Below are 22,759 nucleotides of genomic sequence, written 5' to 3'. Positions count from 1 at the left end.
AAACACAGGATATTAGCACATGAGCATAGAAAAGCATTTGGAGTCTCTTGTCCACATGTCCTGCTGACTCAGGCATAGCATCTCTCAATGGGTTCATTTTACAGCTGATTGCCCTTGATGGGCCATCAAACAGGCTGATGCCAATCTGTTTGGGGGTTTTCCCAAGAAACACAGAACAGGTTTGAGATGCAGATATATATCACATATTTACAACTCACGATATAAAGATGTTACATACATATAAATAAGCGTATCATATTTAGAAAATAATAACTTTTCCACTGATACCTTACACGGCATATCTTGTAAGATTCAGAATATTGGTATCAATAATATTATAAATAGTCTATTCCATGCAGCATCACTTGTACGGTCTCTGAATATCTTTAAAAACAGGTTTCCTTGGCTCGTGGCAATTTCTGTTAGCCAGTTTTCAACTGCTTTGGTGTACGCTTATCCATGTGAATAACAAAACTTGTTCATCTAAACTTGTATCTTCAACTCCACTGCCGCTATGCACGCCAAGACAGTTTTGGCTATTTTATCTTGCCACTATACAAAATAGGTGACCAAAATTATGTCTCATGCAAATTGAAACTGACATCACACTGATAAAAAGTCCATCTCAGCACCATGGTAGATAGTGGACAGTAACAGTTAAAGGTTCAAAGACACATACCAAGGGCTAGATTCACAAAAGATCTTAGGCTCCTAACTGCCACTTTAGGCACCTAAATTCCAGAATCAGGCCCCATTGGCCACCAAAGCCTGTAGGTGCCAAACTCTTGCAGTGAAAAGCTCACTAGGTGCCTATGTTTTTGCCTCTGGGCATGCACACTGCAACCCCATGGCCGGCATCTGGATACCAAAGTCAGGCTCAAACCAGGGGAAGACAGGCGTACCTCTGCCTGACTCACCTGCAAGGCCTGATCCTGTGAGTATGCTCAGAGCTCACCTACCGGACTGAGCCCCTGTAGACAAGCTTACCCAAAACGGCCAGGGTGGGGATGAGGGAGTAGGACCTCCCTCATAACTTTTAGCCCAGTGGTTAGGGTACTCACCTGGGATGTGGGAAACCTCTGGTTCAAGTCCCCCTCCACCCAAGGGGGAAGAAGAGATTTAAACAGGGATCTGCCCCCTCTCAGGGGAGTGCCCAAGCCACAGGGGATATTCTGGTATGAGGTTCCCTCAGGCTCTCCTGTTGAAGCTAGTCCATTGTGGCTAAGTAATGTTAAAAGTCATTGGAGCAGGGGGACTGGATCCTGGGTTTCCCACCTCCCAGGTGAGTGCACTAACCACCAGCCTACAGAATCACTCATGCTCGTTCTCTCTGGCCCAATGATTCTTTCCATTATTTGACACCGTTCCACTGTGTATAAATCCCTTCTTCCACTCAGGTGGAGGGGGGATTTGAACTGGGGGTCTCCCACATCCCATGTGAGTACCCTAACTACTGGGTTAAAAGTTATGAGGAAAGTCCTTCCCCTCCCTGCCAAGCTTCTTGCAAAAACAGCACAGGCACCTAACCCCAGGAGAGGGTTGGCAGCTGAGAATTCCAAGCTGAGTAGGCGTCTCCCTGCAGCCTGGATTAAAGTACCTATCTCCGAGGGGGGGGGGGGAAGAGAGGGGGGAAAGAGATGCTTAACACGCAACCCTCACCTTGGCATCTCCCACTGGCTAGCTTAGGTGGGAAGCCACCAAGCATGCTGGCTTTTGTGAATCCCATTCTGAGGCACCTACCTCTCGCCATTCACGGTATAGGGAGCCTGAATGCCAAACGCAGGCTTTGTGAATCCTAGTGATTTTCCAGGCACCTAAGTTTCTTTGGGATTCCAGCCCCAAGTTGCTTCTATACAACTGTATAGACGACCAAATGCACAGCATGCTTCTGAGTGCACTTTGACTTACTACCTTCATCTATTACAGTTTTGTTAGGGATGGCAGTTCCACGACAGGTCAATTTGGTGACTTCAATATTGGGTCATTGATCTTCATGCTTAATTCAACACATCACCTGTTTGACTCTGGTTGGTATACAGAACCTAAACCGCTAAAGTGTCAATTGTGACTCCAATGCGTACTGGGGCAACTGCAAAACGAGATCTCATTGTCTGCAGGTCCAGCTCTGAACATGCTACAAGTGCACAATCACACAGAAATGCTCAATAAGAAAAGGTTACTCACCCTGTGCAGTAACTGTGGTTCTTCGAGATGTGTCCCTCTAGGGGTGCACCACTTCAGGTGTGCATGCACCTCTCGAGCCCTTGACTGAGGATTTTTCTGTTAGCAGTATCCACTTGGCCTGCACATGTGTTCCATACAACCTCATTCTGCATACCAAAGCTATATAGGGCTGCGTGGGTGAACTGCCTCCAGTTCCTTCTCTATCCAAATGTCCAACAAAGAACAGACTGAAGCAGAGGGAAAGGAGAGCAGGTAGTGGAGCACCCATAGGGGGACATCTCAAAAGAATCAGTTACTGCACAAGGTGAGTAACCTTTTCTTCTTCTTCTTCAAGTACTGCCCCTATGGATGCTCCACTTCAGGTAACTCCCAAGCAGTATCTCCCCAGGGAGGAGGGAGCTTTGGAATCAAGTCCAAGACTGAAGACAATACAGCAGAACCAAGTGCCGCATCAGCTCTGATGGCGTGAACCAAGGCACAGTGGTTAGAAAAGGCATGCACGGAGGCCCATGTAGCAACTCTGCAGATCTCAAATACTAGAATGTTTTTGAGTAAAGCTGTGGACGTTGCCTATGATTTGGTAGAGAGTGCTATAATCCTTTGGGGCGGTAAGGCACCAGCTGCATTGTAGCACGCAATAATACATCCAGGGATCCACCTCGAAAGTCTCTGGGAAGAAATCATGAATCCTTTCGATCTTTCTGCGATGGAGAAACACAGTCTAGGTGATTTCCTAAATTGCTTGGTCCTATCTAGATAGAAGGCCAAAGCTCATCTCATATATGAAAGGAGGACTCACTGAGATTTATGTGATTTAGGGAAAAAAAGATGAAAATCCGACAGCACCTTAGGTAAGAATTTTGGGTGCAGTCATAAGGAGACCTTGTCTTTGAAAAATACCATAAATGGGGGGTCTGCCATCAAGGCCCCAATCTTCCCATCCCCACGGGCTGACTCGACAGCTACTAGCAAGGTGGTGTTCATTAGATAAATGAAGCAAGGAGCAGGTTGCCATAGGTTCAAACAGTGGTCCCATGAAGTACCTAAGTACCAGGTTGAGATCCCAAGTCAGAGTAGGATTCTTAACCTGGGGGAAAAGATTCCCCATGCCCTTAATAAATCTAGAGGACATCGGATGAGCAAAATATAGAAAACCACTCTATTGGGGAATGAAATGTGATACCACAGCCAGATGAACCATGATAGCTAACTGATAATCCTGATTTCTTCCAGTCCAGCAGGTAATCCAAGCTGGTTGAGAGGGGAGAAGATTCAGGCACAATGCAGCAATGGTGATACCAGTGGCTGAACCTTTTCCATTTCTGAAGATAATCAGAATTGACTCCTTTCTACTGTTCAGTAATACCTGTAGTACTCCTCTCAAGCAGGTGGATTCTAATCCTGTGAACCATCTAGGAGCCATGCTTGGAGGTGGCAGACCCTTAGGTTGGGGTGAAGCACACGACCTGCATCCTCAGAGAGATGAGAGATGATCGGAAGCTTAAGCGCAAGTGAGACACACAGGTGAAGCAGGCAAAGACACCAAGCTTGACTTGGCCAGCTCAATACCATAAGGATAACCCTGGTCTTGTGTGATCTTGTTCCTCCTCCCCTTAGAATTAGTGGTGTTGGAGGGAACGTGCAGAACAGGCCCCTTGTCCAGGGAAGGAGAAGGCGTCTTCCAAAGAGTTACAACCTATGCATCCTTCTGAGTAAAATAAAGGGCACTTCTTGTTGCTGAATGTGGCAAATAGGTCCACCTCTGGAAATCCACACCTTTGGAATATCCCATCCCAGACTCAGAGTCCCAGTCCCATTCATAATTCTGGGAGAAGTGCCCTGACAGCTGGAGCCATGACACCCTGCACATGGCAACTGCTGTGAAAATGGATCTAGTGGCAGTGTCTGTAACATATATAAGGATGTTTGTGTGACTCACTGTACCTCAAAATAGCACCCTGTAACCCCTATATTTATCATTCATATGATTGTGATATTTCATACAAAGCATGCCATGTAAGATGTCATATGAAAGGTCATGATCTGCTGAAACCCACTGTTCTGTCCAAATATGTACATCATTAGTGCATATGAAGTTATGAGATTCTGCTGTATAGTTGTACTGAAAAATGTTATAAGTTTGAGAGTCTTTACTGCTAGGTGATGAACCATTCCCAGGAGGGTGTTAAACGACCATTAATCATCAGGGGAGTTGTAATCAAAAGGTTTACAATTCAATGACAATTGCACAAGCACCACACAATGGGGACTGCTCAACTCTATGACTCATTTGCAAAAAAATCACATCACGGGAATTGCTCAACCATGTGACTCCGCAAAGCCCACAAGGACATGTCTGGGCAAGTGTCTTCTAGGCACACGAACTAAGGACATAGTGGCATAATGCTTTCGCCTTTCTCCTCCCCCCACCTACACTGGAAGCATCAAGAACGTGGGAAAGACAAAGACTTCAACTGAGGAGACTGGTCCCAGGCTCAAGAGAGAGAAGCCTGTGTAAAAATTGTAACATCCAGTGGTGTGAGAAAATTGCTTGATCTAAATACTGCCGAGTGTAACAAGATTTAAATTGTGCGCTTATCTTTTAGTTACCAAAAAATAATAATAAATATCTCTGACCTTTTATGCCTATTAATTATAATCACTTAAAATCTATGTTTCTGTAGTTAATAACCCTGTTTTATATTTTATCTAAAACAGTGTATTTTTCTTAAAGTGGTTAGGAAATTTCAGCTCAAGTTACAAAGGCTAGTGCAGGTCTTCTCCACATTGAAGAAGGGGCAGACTGGATAATGAACTTACATTAGCGATCTCGGCTTTGAGCGAGACGAGGAGTAGGACCTCTGTGACCAACAGGCAGCCTACAGATTTCATCTAGGCCACTGACATGGATAGAGCATTGGTGGCCAGTATGCCTCAGGCCAGGCCTCCCCGTTCCAATCGCAAGATGAGCACCAATCCTGGTTCCCATTACATTTCACGAACAGTCCTCGCTCAAGCAATAGAGAGCAGGGGGAGTAAGATCCAAAATCAGATGCCAAGGAGCCCCACTGCTATCCCCCGAAATCTGGGACAAGCCCTGAAGCTGCGAGCAGATGGTCCGACTTGCCCATAGCCCAGAATGATGAGGGGGCTGGCGCTGATGGCGGAAATGGTACTGCCGTTGTTTCCGGTGCCGAGAGCGGTGTCAACCCTGAAGTCAGCATCGATACTGAAGTAACGTTGCTGAGATGAAGAGTGGTGACTGCTGCCATGGTAGCAGCAGCCACAGGAGAACTGAAGAAGTTCCTTGTGCCAAGGAGGTCCCGTGTGCCAAGTCCAGTACCGGCCCATTTCCCGTGACTATGGAAGGGAAACAACAGGCTGCGGGGTCAACAGACCCACAGGGTTGAGCAGCCCGCCCAGCCAATGGGGTTATAAAGGATGCAGCCCTGGCAAAGTCCTGGACCAAGGGAGAGGTTGGGACAGAGGAAGTCCACCGATGCCTGATACACCGCCAGCACAGAAACAGCTGGTCTCAGCATCACCCGCGATGGACATCCTGGGGCCAGAACTGGAGTCAACAGTATGGGGTCTCTGAGCTCCCTGCATGGTGCTGGGAGCAGGTCTTGTCAATCGCTGCCATCCCGAGCACCAGCGTTCACCACATGCCGATCCACGCTCCTTCTCGAGAAAGGAGAGGAGTCCTCACGGGAGCTGGAGTGACCTCAGTCAGTATTATACGACGTTTTCCTCAACAGCGAACAGCTTCATCTCTTTGGAGAGGTGCCAGCTCCAGGATACGAAGCGACAGCACACTCAGAACCCAAGGGCGACCTCTGATCTGATGAGGGCCTCGGTGCCAAAAAAAGCTGCGTGGCCTGTTCAAGCAGTTGCTACTTCAGACAAAGATCCCTCACTACGATCTGCAAGTCGAACACCATTTCTTGACATGGGCTTTGCCTAGGCACAGCAAGCACCGCGTGCGGGGATTATTGTTAAGATTCCCCCCCCCCACATGACAGACAATGTTTAAACGCTGGTGAGGGCATCGCCAGGTAACTCTTAAACTATAACGAACTAACTAACAAGTCTAACACCGTACTAGAGCTACTAATGAACTACGTACAACTAGAAAAAAGTCACTGAATAGGGGATTGTGAGGTTGAAAACAACACAGAGCTTGGTCTCCAGCGACAGGCGGTAAGAAAGAACTGGGGGTAGGGGGGTTTGGGGGGAAGGTCAGCGCAGTGCCGCTTCAGACAGCCAAGGGAGGGGCTACAGCCACGAGGTGTGAGCGCCACCCCTCTAAGGGTACTGCTAGGCAAATTCTCCAGCCCCAGTGTGCTGGGCGTGCACACACCTAAGTGGAATACACAACTGCATCTACTCAAAGAAGAACCTGCAGAGCCTGGCATACCCAGCGAAGCCAAATAAGCTTCCCAGAAAAAAAGGGTGAAAAAGGGAGAGGAAAAAAATCCAAACCTCTCACTGCTATCTAACTAAATCCTATACTGTACTGACAACACCACACACCAATGAGAAACACTCAACTAAATACAGAACTGCAAAACATGCTGAGGCATGCAGAAGGCAGACTCGCTAGAGCTCCACCTCAGGCAAAGGTGTTAGCAAAGGAACTGAGGGTGGTTCGCCCGCACAGCCCTATATATCCTCAGTGTGTGGCATGGGGCTGTATGAAGCGCATGCGTAGACCCAATGGACATTGCTAATGGAAGATCTCCAATCAAAGGAAATGGAGCTCTCTTAGGGACACTACTTGAAGAACAACATATCCTTCCGACACCTTTGCTGTTGTACACAGACTATGAGTGGAATCTTACATATCTTCCCAGTAGGTTATGTCATGAGTTGTCCCATCTCACACTGCTGTTAAAAAGCGTCCAATCAGCAAAGGGGCAGTACCGCAACCCTATTTAACACCATTTGTTATGCCAAAAGGATAATACATCTTTTCATACACATGGACTCATTCGACCATCCCAACATGGAGATGTCAGATTATGTTGCCCATCATAGCCAAGCATCCAAATTTTCCCAGGGGCCTCCCATAGACCAGCTCTGCCAGCCGTAAGCCACGGATACATCAACATGGATACCAGATTACAAAATACCAACAAACTATGCAATGGTCAGACAAAACTTTTACAGAACTTGTGCCAACAGTTACAGTACTACTTTAGTTCAAATTGCATAGACTTTCTATTATAACCTCCCTCCCCATTTTCATATGCTAACAGCTTTCTCAAACAATGTTGTGCTGGAATTTCCCATTCTTAGAGTCTGCTCAGAGAAGATCTGAATGAAAGTTTGAAAGGATTTAAGTTATGAAAGAGATAATGTTCCCACCCAATGCTTTAATGGAAACCTAATCTTTTTTTTATTTTGCAAAGGTATCTCAAAACAGCTGACCTCTGAAATGTCAAACTTGGTACATCAGTTCTCCAACTGCTTATACTTTGCTAGGTTTGAGAGAAAATTTGTCTGAAGTTATGGACATTTACAAATTCAGGACCATGGTCCATAATATAAAACGATCAGTCTGTACTGCAGTGTGCATCTTGTTGCAGTTGGTTAATTAATTTTAAAAACTAAGAAGTTCTTAGGGTAGTTTAATGTAATTTATTTGGCTTTTAAAGCTTTGGCCAAGTAACAACCAGCCTGTGAGCTTTGCAAGCAGAGTAGCTCCAGAGCAAGGATTTGAAAAGTTCTGCAAGACAAAGCTTTAGATTCAATTTCCTTCTTTCAACTAATATTTAATTTTAAAAAACGGAAATTAAATGCAAAAAAGTTAGTGCATTGCTATGGTCACAGTTAAAAAAAAATACCGCACCAGAAATGTCAACGCAGCCGCTATACTCCAGCACAGTATTTTCCACTCCTATTTAAAATCGTTCACTGTGTAGTGTGATACTTCGTTTTTATATGTTGTTAAACATATGCTATACAGGTTAGAAGGTACCCACTACAATAACATTGCTGTGGAAGCCTTGGCTTATGTATTTCCCAACTGTCCAATTTAATGAAGTCTGGAGTACAGCATTACTTTTTTTACTTTTTTAATATGGAATACACACACACACACGTACGTATGCATGCAAGTGATACCACAGAAATAGATGACAGCCAGGTTTTCTAGTAGGAAAAAAAAAATTAGAATTGGAGGAGAGTTTAAAGCCAACGAAAGTGTTAGAAACCAGGAAATGCAGAATTATTGTATTTCACAATGAAGATATCCAAGCTACCATAACTCTGCCCTCACACACACACTCCTCCAACCCCACTAGCAATGCCCTGACAAACTCAGGCCATATCTACACTAGCACTTATGCCAGCAAAACTTTTGCCACCCAGGGGCATGAAAAAAACATCCCCCTAAGTGACATAAGATTTGTGTGCACAGCAGGAGACATTCTCCTGCTAGCATAGCTACCGCCGGTTGTTGAGCTGGTTTTATTATGTTGTCGAAAAACTCTCTCCCATCAGCATAACGCAGCTACACGAGCGATCTTACAGCAGCACAGCTGTATCGGTTCAGGTGTGCCGCTGTTATCCTGTACGTGTAGACATGGCCTTAGTCGGGGATGGACCTCCACCTTATCTATAACCATTACATTTTAGCAGGTCTCCAGAAAAAAAAAAAAGTTACCTACCTTTCATAACTGTTTTTCGAGCTGTGTTTCTCATGTTCATTCCACTTAGGTGTGTGCGTACTGCATGCACGGCAGCTGGAAGGTTTTTCCCCTAGCAGTACCCATTGGGTTGGTCCAGGCGCCCCCTGGAGTCGCACCTCCATGGCGCTGAATATAGGGCCATGTCGACCAGCCGCCACTTCAGTTCCTTCTTGCCAGTCTGCTCCAACAGAGGGGTAGGTGGGTGGATATTGGAATAGACATGAGCAACACATCTAGAAGAACAACAGTTACAAAAGGTAGGTAACCATATTTTCTTCTTCGAGGGATTGCTCAAGTCAATTCCAATTAGGTGATTCCCAAGTCTAAATTTTGGAGGCGTGGTAGAAGCTCAAAGGTTTGCTGACTGTAGCACTGCTCTGCCAAAGGCTGCATCATCTCTAGCCTGCTGGGTAATGGCGTAATGTGAGGTCAAAGTGCGGACTGAGGACCACGTCGCAGCTCTGCAGATTTCCTGGGTTGGAACCCAGGCTAGGAACACTGCTGACGAAACCTGTGCCCTCATGGAGTGGGAGGTATCTTCGCCAGGTCCTAGCATGCCCGCATACAGGATGTGATCCATGATGGAATTTTTGGGAGGAGATTGGAAGTCCTTTCATTCTGTCTGCTACTGCGACAAACAGCTGAATGTACTTCCAGAACAGTTTCGTCCATTCGATATCTAAGGTTAACGCCCGGCGAACATCCAATGAGTGAAGGTTTTGCTCCCTGCTGCTTGCGTGCGGCTTAGGGTAGAAAAATATCCTAGTTAATATGAAACTGGGAGACAATTTTAGGAAGAAAAGCTGGATACCATCTAAACTGAACCTTGTCCTTACAGAACACCGGGTAAGGACACGCAGATGTTAGAGCCCTGAGCTCAGACACCCTCCTGGCCAACGTTATTGCTACCAGGAATGTCACCTTATAGGAGAGGTACAGTAGAGAACATGTTGCAAGTGGTTCAAAAGGTGGCCCCACTAGGGATGTAAAATAAATAATATATCATTTAACCGGTTAACTGCTGGGGCCAGGGCTAGGGCTGCTCCCGCCAGCCAGCCAGCACAGCTGGTGCCGGGGCTGCTCTGACTGGCCCGGGGCTGGGGTTAAGAGTTCGGGCAGTTAATCGGTAAGACTAATACTTACCAGTTAGCCATTTACTATTTTACATCCCTAAGCCCCATTAGTCTGGAAAGGACCAGGTTAAGGTCCCAGGCCAGGACCAGCTGTCGTACATGAGGGTATAGTCTGTCAAGACCTTTTAGAGAACGACTCACCATCGGATTGGCAAAGACTGATCGGCCCCCAACGCCTGGATGGAAAGCATAAATGGCAGCCAAGTGGACCTTTATTGACAACATGGAAAGCCCTTGCTGTTTAAGATGGAGAAGGTAGTCCAATATCATGTGTATCAATGACAGAGTTGAAGACGGGAGATATTGTGAAGACCAAAGTGTGAATCTTTTCCATTTGGCCAGGTAGGTGGCCCTAGTGGAGGGCTTCCTATTGCCAAGGAGGACTTATCTGACTGGACCCGAACAAGCCACCTCCAATAGGTTTAGCCATGGAGCTTCCACGCCGTGAGGTGGAGCAATTCGAGGTTTGGGTGCTGGAGGTGGCCATGATCCTAAGTTATCGGCTCTGGGAGCAGCGGTAAGGTCATCGGGTTTTCCACGAACATTTCCAGGAGAGAGGTGTACCAGTGCTGACGGGGTCAGGCTGGGGCTATCAATATCACTGAGTCTTCATCCCTCCTAATTTTGAGTAGCACCTTGTGAACGAGTGGTAGGGGTGGAAACGCGTAAAGAAGGTGTCCCTTCCAGGGGAGGAACACATCTGCGATGGAGCCCAGGCTGTGATTCAGGAAGGAGCAGAACTGCAGGCACTTCCTATTGCACCGCGTGGTGAATAAGTCTATCTGGGGAAATCCCCACTGTTGGAAGATGGTATTCGCAACATCCAGGTGTAGGGACCATTTGTGGCTGTGAAAGGACCTGCTGAGATAGTCTGCCAACTCATTCTGGACTCCAGGCAGGTACAAAGCATCCAGGTGTATTGAGTGCGTTATGCAAAAGTCCCACAGTTTGAGGGCTTCTTGGCACAGGGGAGAGGAGCGTGCACCCCCATCTGTTTATATAAAACATCACTGTTGTATTGTCCATCATGACTGATACACATTTTCCTTCCAAATGTACTTGGAATGTCTCGCATGCTCTCTGATGTTGATGTGAAGTGAGCGCTCCGCTTGGGACCAGAGGCCCTGAGTCATTCCAGGTGCGCACCCCACCCCAAGGCTGACGCATCCGTCACCAGTGAGAGGGATGGCTGTGGTCTGGCAAAAGGAACACCTGCACACACCACCTATGGGTCAAGCCACCATAGGAGGGACTCGAGGACCGGTCGGGGCAGAGTGACGATTTTGTCTAGACCATCCCAAATAGGCCGATATACCAAAGCCAGCCACGCCTGAAGAGGTCGGAGTCTCAATCTGGCGTGCTGTACTACATAGGTACAAGCAGCCACGTGGCCAAGAAGCTTTAGGCAATTCCTTGCTGTGGTGGTAGGGAACTGCCTGAGACTTCGTATGATGTTGCACAGGGACCGGAAACGCTACTCTGGGAGGTACGCCCTCCCCTGTGTAGAGTCCAATACTGCCCCTATGAACTCTATCCGCTGAACGGGAGATAGGGTTGACTTCTGTACATTCAGTAGAAGGCCCAAGTCGTCGAAAGTAGCCCTTACGATGCTCACTTGCGCCTCCACTTGTGCCCTGGAGCAGCCCTTGATTAGCCAGTCGTCGAGGTACAGAAACACCTGCACCTGACGCTTGTGTAAGAACGCAGTCACGACTGCCGTACACTTGATAAACTCTCAAGGAGCCGCTGACAGGCAGAACAGAAGGACTGTGAACTGATAATGATTGTGGTTTACCACTAACCTGAAATACCTTCTGTGGGACGGCCTTATTGAAATATGAAAGTAAGCGTCCTTCAAGTCGAGGGCGGCATACCAGTCCCCCAGATCCAAGGAAGGGATAATGGAGGCCAAAGAGACTATATGGAACTTCAGTTTCTTCATTAACTTGTGAGGTCTTGCAGGTCTAGGATAGGCCTGAGGCCTCCTTTGGCTTTCGGTATTAGGAAGCACCGAGAATAGAACCCCTTGCCCTTCAGCTCCTGAGGAACCTCTTCCACTGCCCCCAGCAATAGGAGCGAGTGCACCTCCTGTGCGAGGAGTTGCTCATGAGAAGGGTCCCTAAAGAGGGACAGGGAAGAGGGGTGGAAGGGAGGGAGGGAGGGAAGAGGGGTGGAGGGAGTATCCCCTTTCTACCGTGCAGAGTACCCATCGATCCAATGTAATTCGGGCCCACGCAGGGTAGAAACGGGACAGTCGGCACGAGAAGGTAAGGGGGAATGGATCCAGTGTCTGGACTGGTGTATCTGCCCTGGGGCTCACCTTCAAAAATTCTGCTTCTGGCCTGCAGACTATTTTGCCTGCCCAGAGCCCTGGGCTGACGAAGGGGGACACCTCTTCCTGTCAAGTATCAGGGAAGTACCTCTTCCTGCTGTTCCTATTTTGCCTCCGAGAAAAGTCCTGCATGTTTTGAGGGTGGTAAAAACGAGGCGTAGGTTGTAGCTTAAAATGGCTATGTTGCGTGGCTGGAGTGTGCAAACCAAGGGACTTGAGGGTGACCCTCGAGTCCTTGAGGCTATAAAGCCGTGAGTCCGTCTTTTCTGAAAAGAGGATCGAGCCCTCAAAGAGGTGTTCCTGGATAGGGATGTAAAACATTAACCGATTAGCATCAGTCTTATCGGCAAGGTATTCTGGTTAACGTTTAAACTCCGCTGCTGGCCCGCGCCCGAGGCTCTGAGCGGGGCCGGCAGTGAGCGGAGTCCCTGGGGCCAGCAGCCGGGATCCCAGGCCGGCAGCAGAGCCTAACGGTTAAACGTGGATGGCTGAATCAGCCACAGAGGGCTTCCTGCAGCAAAGTCCAGGCAATGAGCTTACCCTCCTCTATCAAGGAGAGGTTTGCCCTGGAGTCTGGTGGCAACAGCTCCGTAAATTTTGCTACCGCTCCACAGGAGTGTGACGTTATTGACATTAATTGGGACCATATAGATCATTGTTGCAACCAAGGTCCTGTAGTGGCACCCAAATCTTGTATAAAGGGGGTCAATTGGGGTGTCTTAGACAAGGTCAGGGTTTACTGGTTATGATTATGCTGTCTATATGTGTGTATCAGTTTTGTAGTTGAAGTTATGAATCTTGGCACTATACTGTCTGTATGGCAAACTTATGCTATGCTTCTGGGTGACATCCCAGACAAGCTGGGATTAGCTCTGCCTAGCCTCCTTGATGGCCCATTAAGGACCATCAGCTATACAATGGACCCATGGAGAGAAGGCAGATACGCCTTGTAACTCAGCAAAGTATGCAGGAACTGGCCCATATGACTCCAGACTCCATGTTGCTGTAATTTTCCACAGTAAGAACAAAGAGGTGTTCTTACACCTGGAAAAGACTATAAAAGGCTGATGCCTCATCTCCATTTTGTCTTCAATCCTGCTTCATACCTCTGGAGGAACTTTACTACAAGCTGAAGCTTTGAACAAAGGACTGAGGACCCATCCCAGTGGGGGTGTATTCCAGAGACTTGATTTGAACCTGCAGTTTATTCCATCGCTGCTGCAAGCCTGAACCAAGAACTTTGCCATTACTGTATGTAATTGATTCCATTTAACCAATTCTAGCTCTCATCTCTATCTTTTTCCCTTTTATGAATAAACCTTTAGATTTTAGATTCTAAAGGATTGGTAACAGCGTGATTTGTGGGAAAGATCTGATTTGTATATTGACCTGGATCTGGGGCTTGGTCCTTTGGGATCGAGAGAACCCTTTTTGTGTATATTGGAATATTGGTTTTCATAACCATTTATCCCCCATAACGAGCGGCACTGGTGGTGATACTGGGAAACTGGAGTGGCTAAGGAAATTGCTTGTGAGGTTGCGGTTAGCCAGTGGGGTGAGACCGAAGTCCTCTTAGTCTGGCTGGTTTGGTTGCCTTAGAGGTAGAGAAACCCCAGCCTTGGGCTGTAACTGCCCTGTTTTAGCAATTTGTCCTGAGTTGGCACTCTCAGTTGGGTCCCGCCAGAACCGCATTGTCACAAGGAGTTGTAGCTGTACCTACTGAAGACAGCCTGGTGATTAAAAATTCAGAGCTGGAGCTCCCTGGTGGAATAAATGTTCCTCCCGGAGAGGTCCAGCTTTTTAGCCACCCAGTTTTTCAGGGAGGATCCCTAGTAACCTTGGCGCCCCTGCTCATTAGCCGCCGCTATCAATGGGGAGTACGGCAGGAGATGAGTGTATAGGTGCTCGACCCCCTTAAAGGGAACTAAGTATTTTCGTTCATTCCTCTTCGCCGTTGGTGGTAAGGAGGCGGGGGTCTGCCACAAGGTCTTGGTGGTGTCCTGTATTGTTTTAATGAGTGGCAAGGTAATACGGGAGGGAACAGAGGGGGCGAGAAGTCCACCATGGGGTCTGATGTTTCGATGACTTGCTCGGCCTGAATCCCCAGGTTCTGCACCAACCTCATCATCAGCTGCTGGAGCACCCTGCTGTCCTGCAAGGCAGGGACCGTCGACATTCCTGCCACCGCCTCATCAGGCGAGGACGAGGTCCTAACTGTTCCCTGCCCTCGGCACTGAGGGGATCTCGCAGCACCCAGTCTTCCGGTGCAGTCGGTGCTGGCACAGCAAATGTTTGGTCCTGTCCCACATGAAGTACTGAAGGCACATATAATACTGAGGCCACTGACGCCACCATATGATACTGAGGCCACTGACGCCAACCTGGAGTAGGACCTCTGACTCTGGTCCTGACCCTGGTGGAACGTCCAGGGGGTCCAGAACGACCACTGGGCAGGAGCCTGCCATTGACCAGGCCAGGGCCCCGGAAGAAGCTGCTGCTGTCCACGTCTGTCGGTCCTGGATCTCCTGCTTCTCCTGGATCTATAGGATTCTGCTTCCAACTCTGAGGTCTTGCTATAAGAGAACCAACCGCACACCAGTGCCCGAGAGAGGTGGCTGTAATTTAGGGACCAGTGCAGCTCCCCTATCCGCCCACTGGTGGATGGTACCGGCGACCGGTGCCAAGGAGATGACGACCAGCGTGGTACCATCGCCATCTTGCCTCTGGATGGCACCGAGGGTCTCACGGGTGCCGCTGAAACTGAGCTTGGTGTCCTGTCTCGCCTTGGAGAGGAAGGCAGCGCCGTGAAGGCAATGAGGTCCTTGGCAGCCTCGAACGTCTCCAGCGTGGAAGGCAACTGTAGATCACGGGCCTTCCTAGATAGGGGAGTGCTGGGGGCCCGGATTCGACTGGTCCCATGCAGGGGCAGGAGTTGACATGACCCTCGGAGAGCAGCCTCCATCAGAAGGATCTTGAGATGCTGATCCCTCTCCTTCTGAGTCCTCGGACAAAATCCCCTGCAGATCTTGCAGCGTTCTTCCAGGTGGCTTTCCCCCAAACACTTCAAGCAGAAAGTGCGGGAGTCACTTGTTGGCACAGACTTGCCACACGCTGCGCAGGGTTTAAACCCCAGGGACTGAGGCATGCCCCGGAAAAGGAGGGAGGGTACCTCAAAATGAAACTTTTCTAAACTATACTATACTAACTACTACTATAACCTAACTAACTATTTACAGGAAAACAGTTCAAGACTGCTAGAGAAATTATGCTTGCAAAGCAAGAGATAATGAGCGTTCCTGCTAACCGTCACAGGCGGTAAGAAGGAACTGAGGTGGCGGCGGGTCGGCAGGGCCCTGTATTCATCAACGCCATGGAGGCACGACTCCAGGGGGCACCTGGACGGACCCAATGGGTGCTGCTAGGGGAAAAACCTTCCGGCTGCCGTGCACACGGCATGCGCCCACCTAATTAGAACTGACATGAGCAATCATTCAAAGAATAACTAGAATGCCCCAGACTCTCAATCATACGTTGCTGATGCAGCTTTACAGTCAGAGCTCACGTACGAGAATTTAATGGATTCTCGGTCAGACAGATTGCACACTGAAGGCAGTCAAAACCCACTCATTAAGGGTTCAAAACTCCACAGTGGTGGGGGGGGACTCAGTACCTCACATGCTCAGGCCCTGTGATTTCCATGTGGCACCACATTCTCTAAGTACCATTAGACACAGACCGAGGATGCCTACATACAAACTTCATATGATCAGCTTATGAAGTCAGAGCACATGCATGAAAAAGAGAACAGGTTAGTGAGGTGTCAAAGCAGAAAACACGGGGCTTGATTCTTCCAGCAGTGTTATCACACGGATGGAATCCCCAACTGCACTAAGCATATCATGGCAACCCCGCCAGTGCAAAGCTACTTGCCACAGCCACCCCAGACAGAGGGGCTGTCCACATAGACAAGGACTAGGCAGCGTAATATTTATTCAAAAGCAGTGATATATGCCCACAAGCTTAAATTTATCTTAAAGATGTTACATGTTGGATAAAAACAGAGGCATGTGATAACCTCCGTTAAAAGCCATACCTTATTAAATTACCAGTCAGATTCTCTATAAGCCTTTCAATGGAGAAAACATGCTGGGTGTCCTTTGCAAACAAGTTCAACTGTGTATAAGCCTTTTTGGGGAGCAAGTCAACAGCATAACAGCAGCAAAGACCAAAGTTCAGTACAGTATCTGCTTACATTACTGGCTCAGATTTTACAACAGCCCTTTGAAACAGTCAATTTCAAGACCTACAAACTTCATGGCTCTTTAAAAACAAAAACAAAAAAAAGCAGGGCCACAAAAACCTAGAGCTAGCAACCACAAGATTATGACTAGCAACTACTTAGATGATTAAACTTCTAACTGTTCCAAGCACTAGCAACTACCATACAAACAGTATGAATTGCAATTTCATTAATTCTTTGGAAAGAAAAAAAAATAAAGGCTGAAAAAATAATATCCAAGTTTCAATAAAAGATGTTTTCTAGTTTGCACTGGAATTTTGATCATAGATGAATGAAGAGGAATCTCACTCAATGTCCCTCCCTTCATTCTTTAATCTAAAAAATTTGCAGCATATATCAAAAACCCTGCAGTGGACTATTTGTTAATCCCACTCTGCCCCACAATACCCACTCTCACCTGCTCCTGCATTGTTTGTTGCATTTTTATCCTGCTCCCACCTGCAAAAACCTTAGATCCTGCAAGAGAGACAGATTCCCCCATGCTACTAAAAAAAAAAGTTTGTTAATATATTTTTTTTTTTTACACACACACACACACACACACACACACACACACACACACAGAATTCAGACACAATTTTTACCACTAAAACAATTTAACAAATCTTGCTTAAACCATGTAAAAAAAAAAAAAAAAAAAAAAAAAAACTTGAACTCTGTTTATAATAGACATCAAATTTGCTTCTATCCCTCACTAAAATTTAACTATTAAAACCTTTATTTAAAAAAACTTGCTTTACATTGCTGAAATTCTATTCATGACAAACTGACGAGAGATTTAGTGTTTTTCCACAAATTATCGCAGTTTGGGTTTTTTACCCACCCGCAACAAAGAACATTTTATCCACTCCCGCTATTATGGCAGTGGGTCCTGCAGGACCCATGGGATCCCAGTCCCACCTAAGGTTTTAGTGTACTATAAAAGTCTACCCATTTGCTATGGGCTCTGTTGATGCAAACAACTAATTTAAAGAGATACCAGCTTTTCTAAAAAGCGGATCTGTCTGAAAGTGTTGTCCCTACTGTTATTCCAAGTAACCTCTAGAACAGTAAAAAGCAACAGAGGGTCCTGTGGCACCTTTAAGACTAACAGAAGTATTGGGAGCATAAGCTTTCGTGGGTAAGAACCTCACTTCTTCAGATGCAAGAAGAAGTGAGGTTCTTACCCACGAAAGCTTATGCTCCCAATACTTCTGTTAGTCTTAAAGGTGCCACAGGACCCTCTGTTGCTTTTTACAGATTTAGACTAACACGGCTACCCCTCTGACTCTAGAACAGTGGTTCCCAAACTTGTTCCGCTGCTTGTGCAGGGAAAGCCCCTGGCGGGCCGGGCCGGTTTGTTTACCTGCCACGTCTGCAGGTTCGGCCAATCGCGGCTCCCAGTGGCCGCAGTTCGCTGCTCCAGGCCAATGGGAGCCGCGATTGGCCAAACCTGCAGACGTGGCAGGTAAACAAACCGACCCGGCCCACCAGGGGCTTTCCCTGCACAAGCAGCGGAACAAGTTTGGGAACCACTGCTCTAGAAGGACTAATTGAAAGATTAAATAAAAAGATGTCAAATGTAAGCAAACTGAGAAAACAGAGCTCTGTGTATAGTCAATTTCCCTGTTTTCCCTGTAGGGTCAGTCAATATCGTCTATGTAGGGGGAGAAACCCACAGAACAGAGGAGATCAAAAGAATTTTTAAGAAGAGGAAAAGTGAATGAAAACAAACCACAAACAAACCGACAATGGGATTCAGAAGCAGATAAAGTCCCTGAAACGACTTCTAATAGGCTTGTTTAAATGGACCTGATTTAAGTCGGTAGGGGCAATGGGATCAGATGTTTAGGTCTCTCTGTACATGAATGCTCTGTAAGAGATTTACTGCATGATGTGAGAATAGGGTGACCAGACAGCAAATGTGAAAAATCGGGACGGGGGTGGGGGGTAATAGGAGCCTATATAAGAAAAAGACCCAAAAATCGGGACTGTCCCTATAAATCGGGACATCTGGTCACCCTATGTGAGAACATAATACTACAGACAGAATAAAAAGGAAACTTCAGAGTGTTTGCTTCTAATGTTGGGATTTGGGCAACAAATCACAACTAAATCCCTCTTCTGAAAGCCAGCTGAATTTTACTAGCATGAAAGAACATTGCTAGAGCAATAGTCAAGTTGTATCAACTTAATCTCTCAACATTTAACATGTCTCATTAGTGTTCTACAAGCTTGCAGGAAAAAATTTCAAACATCTCCCTCAAGAAAAAAAAAAAAAAATGGGGTTTTTTTTAAGTCTTAATTTTTCAGTTCTGAGCTATTCCTGCACAAGTTCATAGCTCTGATAATTGTACCACTGACTAACCTCCAACTGGGAAGAACTGTTTTTATCATCACTACTATAAACAGCCCTCCTAACTCACACTGATAGGAATCTGGAAACTCAGCGTAGCTGCATCCCACCCTACAGCCTCTCAAAACACTACAGAGAAATGAAACTATGTGCTGGAGCAGGAGGAATCCCTGTGCCGAAACACTGCTCATGCAATTCCTGGGGAAGTATAACCACGTCCTAAGTAGACAGGCCAACGCATAATGGCAGTAACAAATTATTTGGTTTTAAAGGTAGGGAGAGGGGGAAATATTTTAAAGCCACACTGTTGGGTCAGGTCAGGCCCAAAATTTAGGGTATGTAAAAAACAACTTTTGGTCAAGGTATACCAGTGAAAAAAAACTGTATTTCGAAATTTCTTTGCATACACTTTACTTTTAGAGAAATATTATTCACCTGAAGACTACACCACCCTACCATTGCAGCATTCAGCCAGAGTACGAGAACCTAGAAGTGAAATTGACTGTTCCAAGTGGCAGGATGAAAAAAGTAAACAAATGGCAAAAAGTGAACTGGCTTTACAGAAAGATTTCAGTTTTAATAATTTCAGGGCAGCTACCAGATGCCAAAGAGAATATTGTATAGCACAGGAACAGGAGAAGAATTCCCCAAAGTATAAGTATTCATACGTTCATTAGGGATTACTAGATTATTAAGAACGACCACGAGTCTTTTTTTTTTAAAACACGAGTTTCAACAATTTGAAACCCCATGGCCTTTATTCGTGGAGATGTAGATCACTGACCTATTGTTACACATTGTAAATCTGTCACACTTCCATCTGATGGGGTCTTTATTCAATAAACACCCTGTGAACCATCCTTCCTCTTCACTTCTGCCTTTTTCACACCTTTTCTTTTCCCACTGTCAGGTCTTTCCTTCTTTTTAAGAAGTGGCATCCCCTGCTCTTTGCACTGATTGTATAATTTTACACAGACCTCAAAAACAAGAGACAAATAAATATTTCCAACCTATTTTACATGGTTCTTCATACAAACAATCCCAGAGACATTTCTTAAGCACTTACAGAACAAGCATTTTTGCCAAAGTACAAAGTCATCACATAACACACCTTCAATTAGAAAAATACCCACAGGCCAAAGCAACTACTCCAAACACTCAGGGGACCAGAGAGCAGCTTTCCAGGATCCCTTCACTTAAAAGCCGGGTGTCCCTACATTTGTCTGGGGCATAGAGCTCTTTCAACAGGCTCCACTGCAATACTGGACTTCTGTACATATTAAGTTCCCCCAGCTCCCCCAACTTTTTTTTTAACACACATTTTCGGGTTCCTCTAACTTTCCTCCCTTAAAGGGTCATATCACAATGACCTCACCTGGATGAAGGCTGACAGGACTCTTCATAGCCCATGAATGTTACGCTTGGATTGGTCATTGCAGAGCAATGTGAAGCCCCAGGTCTCGTGATACTTTCTGTCCCCTGAAGCTGGAGACTAGGTACTCAGTCCACGTCTCCCGACTGAGCCGATAATTCTCCTTGCTTATTACTATTCTACGGCTTCCTGCTCTTGGAGGGGATTGTGCTGCAATAAGCAGTCTCTGCTCATTTTTCTAAACTCAAAGTGATCAGCTTGAAAAAATTGTCCCTGTCAAATACTGTACAATGAAACATTTAAAAACAACTGGTACTTCCGAAGGTTGCCTACAGTAGCTCTAATGTAACTATATTAAGCAGAAACGATTCACAGAGTGCCTACAAAGGACTTCAGCACTAGGGAACACTGGTGGGCTGAACAAGTGTGCCCCAGTCATTTTTTGGAGCTCTTCAATATGAACAACTCTCAGTCATCTGTATCAGATCCTGTACCGATATGACACACTGGGCCATCCATTCAGTAGCTCAGAATGGAATGACACTACTCAAGACTATATTAGCCACACACGTAAGCATTTTTTTCCTGGAGGTGCGCAGGCTGCTAACTGCAAATGCTTTACTTAAATCAGCAAGTCCATTTGGTCAAAACCTGTTCAAGGCATGCAAATAAAAGCACAACACTTCATTGTGCAATTAAGAGCTGTTAGGTCTCCCATCCTCAGATGTGAGGAGCCAAAGAGTCCACATTCAGGAGATAGTGACCTAGAGCAGTGGTTCTCAACCAGGGGTACACATACCCCTGGGGATATGCAGAGTTCTTCCAGCGGGTACATCAACTCATCTAGATATTTGTCTAGTTTTACAACAAGCTACATAAAAAGCACTAGCGAAGTCAGTACAAACTAAAATTTTATACGACTTGTTTCTACTGTTCTATATACTATGCACTGAAATGTAAGTACAATCTTTATATTCCAGTGGATTTACTTTATAATTATATGGTAAAAATGAGAAAGTACGCAATTTTTCAGTAATAGTGTGCTGTGACACACTTGTATTTTTATGGCTGATTTTGTAAGCAAGTAGTTTTTAAGTGAGGTGAAACGTGGGAGTACGCAAGAGAAATCAGACTCCTGAAAGGGGTACAGTAGTCTGGAAAGATTAAGAGCCACTGACTTAGAGCACAGCAATGAACTATGCAAATACTTTAGTCCACCATCACTCTATTAATTAAACTAAACCCTAGATCACTGTTATTAAGAGCTCACACAAAAGGCAAGAGCGTTAAGAGTTTGCTGTACGTAACGGGTGGGAAAAGCACCATTATCTGTCTTGCCCCAGCACTGCACCCTTTTATTTGTAGTTATTACTGCAAGCTGCTTTTTTTCAGACAATGGATGTGCTATTGTAGGTACCTTTATGCCGTGCCAAAGCACATATACAGAGCAATTCAGAACAATCAGCCTTGCTTTCATGGGAGCAAAGGTTGCAGCCAAATGAAATGGGTGGAGACCACATTAAACAATCTTGGAATCTGCTAATAGGATATAGGAAAATGTGACCATAATGCAGATGCAGCGCTCCCTTTCATTTTCAAATGTTACGGGTGAAATAAAAGCTTCAGAAAACAAATTTAATTATTTGAATATATTAACTAAGCAGAAATTTGCTCACTATGTACACGAGATACAAAGAGTCCTAAAATGGCACACTAAAAGGTCTTAAACTAAAAAGTAAGTTTCTCAGCCGAGAAGGAACACTCAGATTAAAAGATACAGGATACCTGTGAAATGTCAGCATATCGATTCTAAGAACGTCCATCGATCCATGCAGAACATTCCCGTCTCTAAGATGTGACCAGATTCATATTTGCCTTTTTAAAAGGGAGATTTTCAAACTGAAACACCTTGCTTCCCCTTGCTTGCTTTTCAGGTGTCTGTTAGTCAGCTTTCTCCTTCACAAACCAGGTTCTGCCTCTGCATGATCATGCATTGAAGTCATGTCCTTGAGTCTGTGACATCAGTCTGTTGCCATGGTAATGATGAGGGCTGTCCAAAATTCAGCATTATGGCATCACTGCAGGATCAAGCAGCAGAGAAAGCTAGCATCTGAAAGTTAACAAGTGTGGCAGGAACAATTACTAAAAGGCCTTTCATTTAAATTTTAGCAATATGTTATCCCCAAGAGATAGCTGCATTCTAAAAAGTATTTTTTAAAAGCCTTCTGTTACACAGATGTCCAGGAGTTCACTGACCTGGGAACACCACCAAGGCTGACAGCAAGTACCAGCTCAAGATGTGGTCTTACTGAGACAACTATAGGGGACTCGGTGCGCCCATACAAACAGAAAGGAGAATGTGTCCGCTAGGGCAGCCAGAGTGATGAGTGACGGCTTGGAACAGCACATAT

The 22,759-nt window shown here is 46.0% G+C and overlaps 1 protein-coding gene across 1 annotated transcript in view; it reads right to left on the bottom strand.

The window, feature by feature from the left end:
• Positions 1-22,254, bottom strand: part of FBXO34 (F-box protein 34) — a 44,402-nt gene extending 22,148 nt beyond the window's left edge. The window contains exon 1 of the mRNA XM_065403662.1: positions 22,134-22,254. The gene's annotated coding sequence lies outside the window, so the exon portion shown is untranslated. The remainder of the gene's footprint in view (positions 1-22,133) is intronic.
• Between the last annotated feature and the right edge of the window lie 505 nt (positions 22,255-22,759).

The sequence above is a fragment of the Emys orbicularis genome, chromosome 4 (assembly GCF_028017835.1).
Source record: "Emys orbicularis isolate rEmyOrb1 chromosome 4, rEmyOrb1.hap1, whole genome shotgun sequence".
NCBI classification, from domain to species: domain Eukaryota; kingdom Metazoa; phylum Chordata; order Testudines; family Emydidae; genus Emys; species Emys orbicularis.
This window is presented reverse-complemented; position numbering and strand designations above follow the sequence as displayed.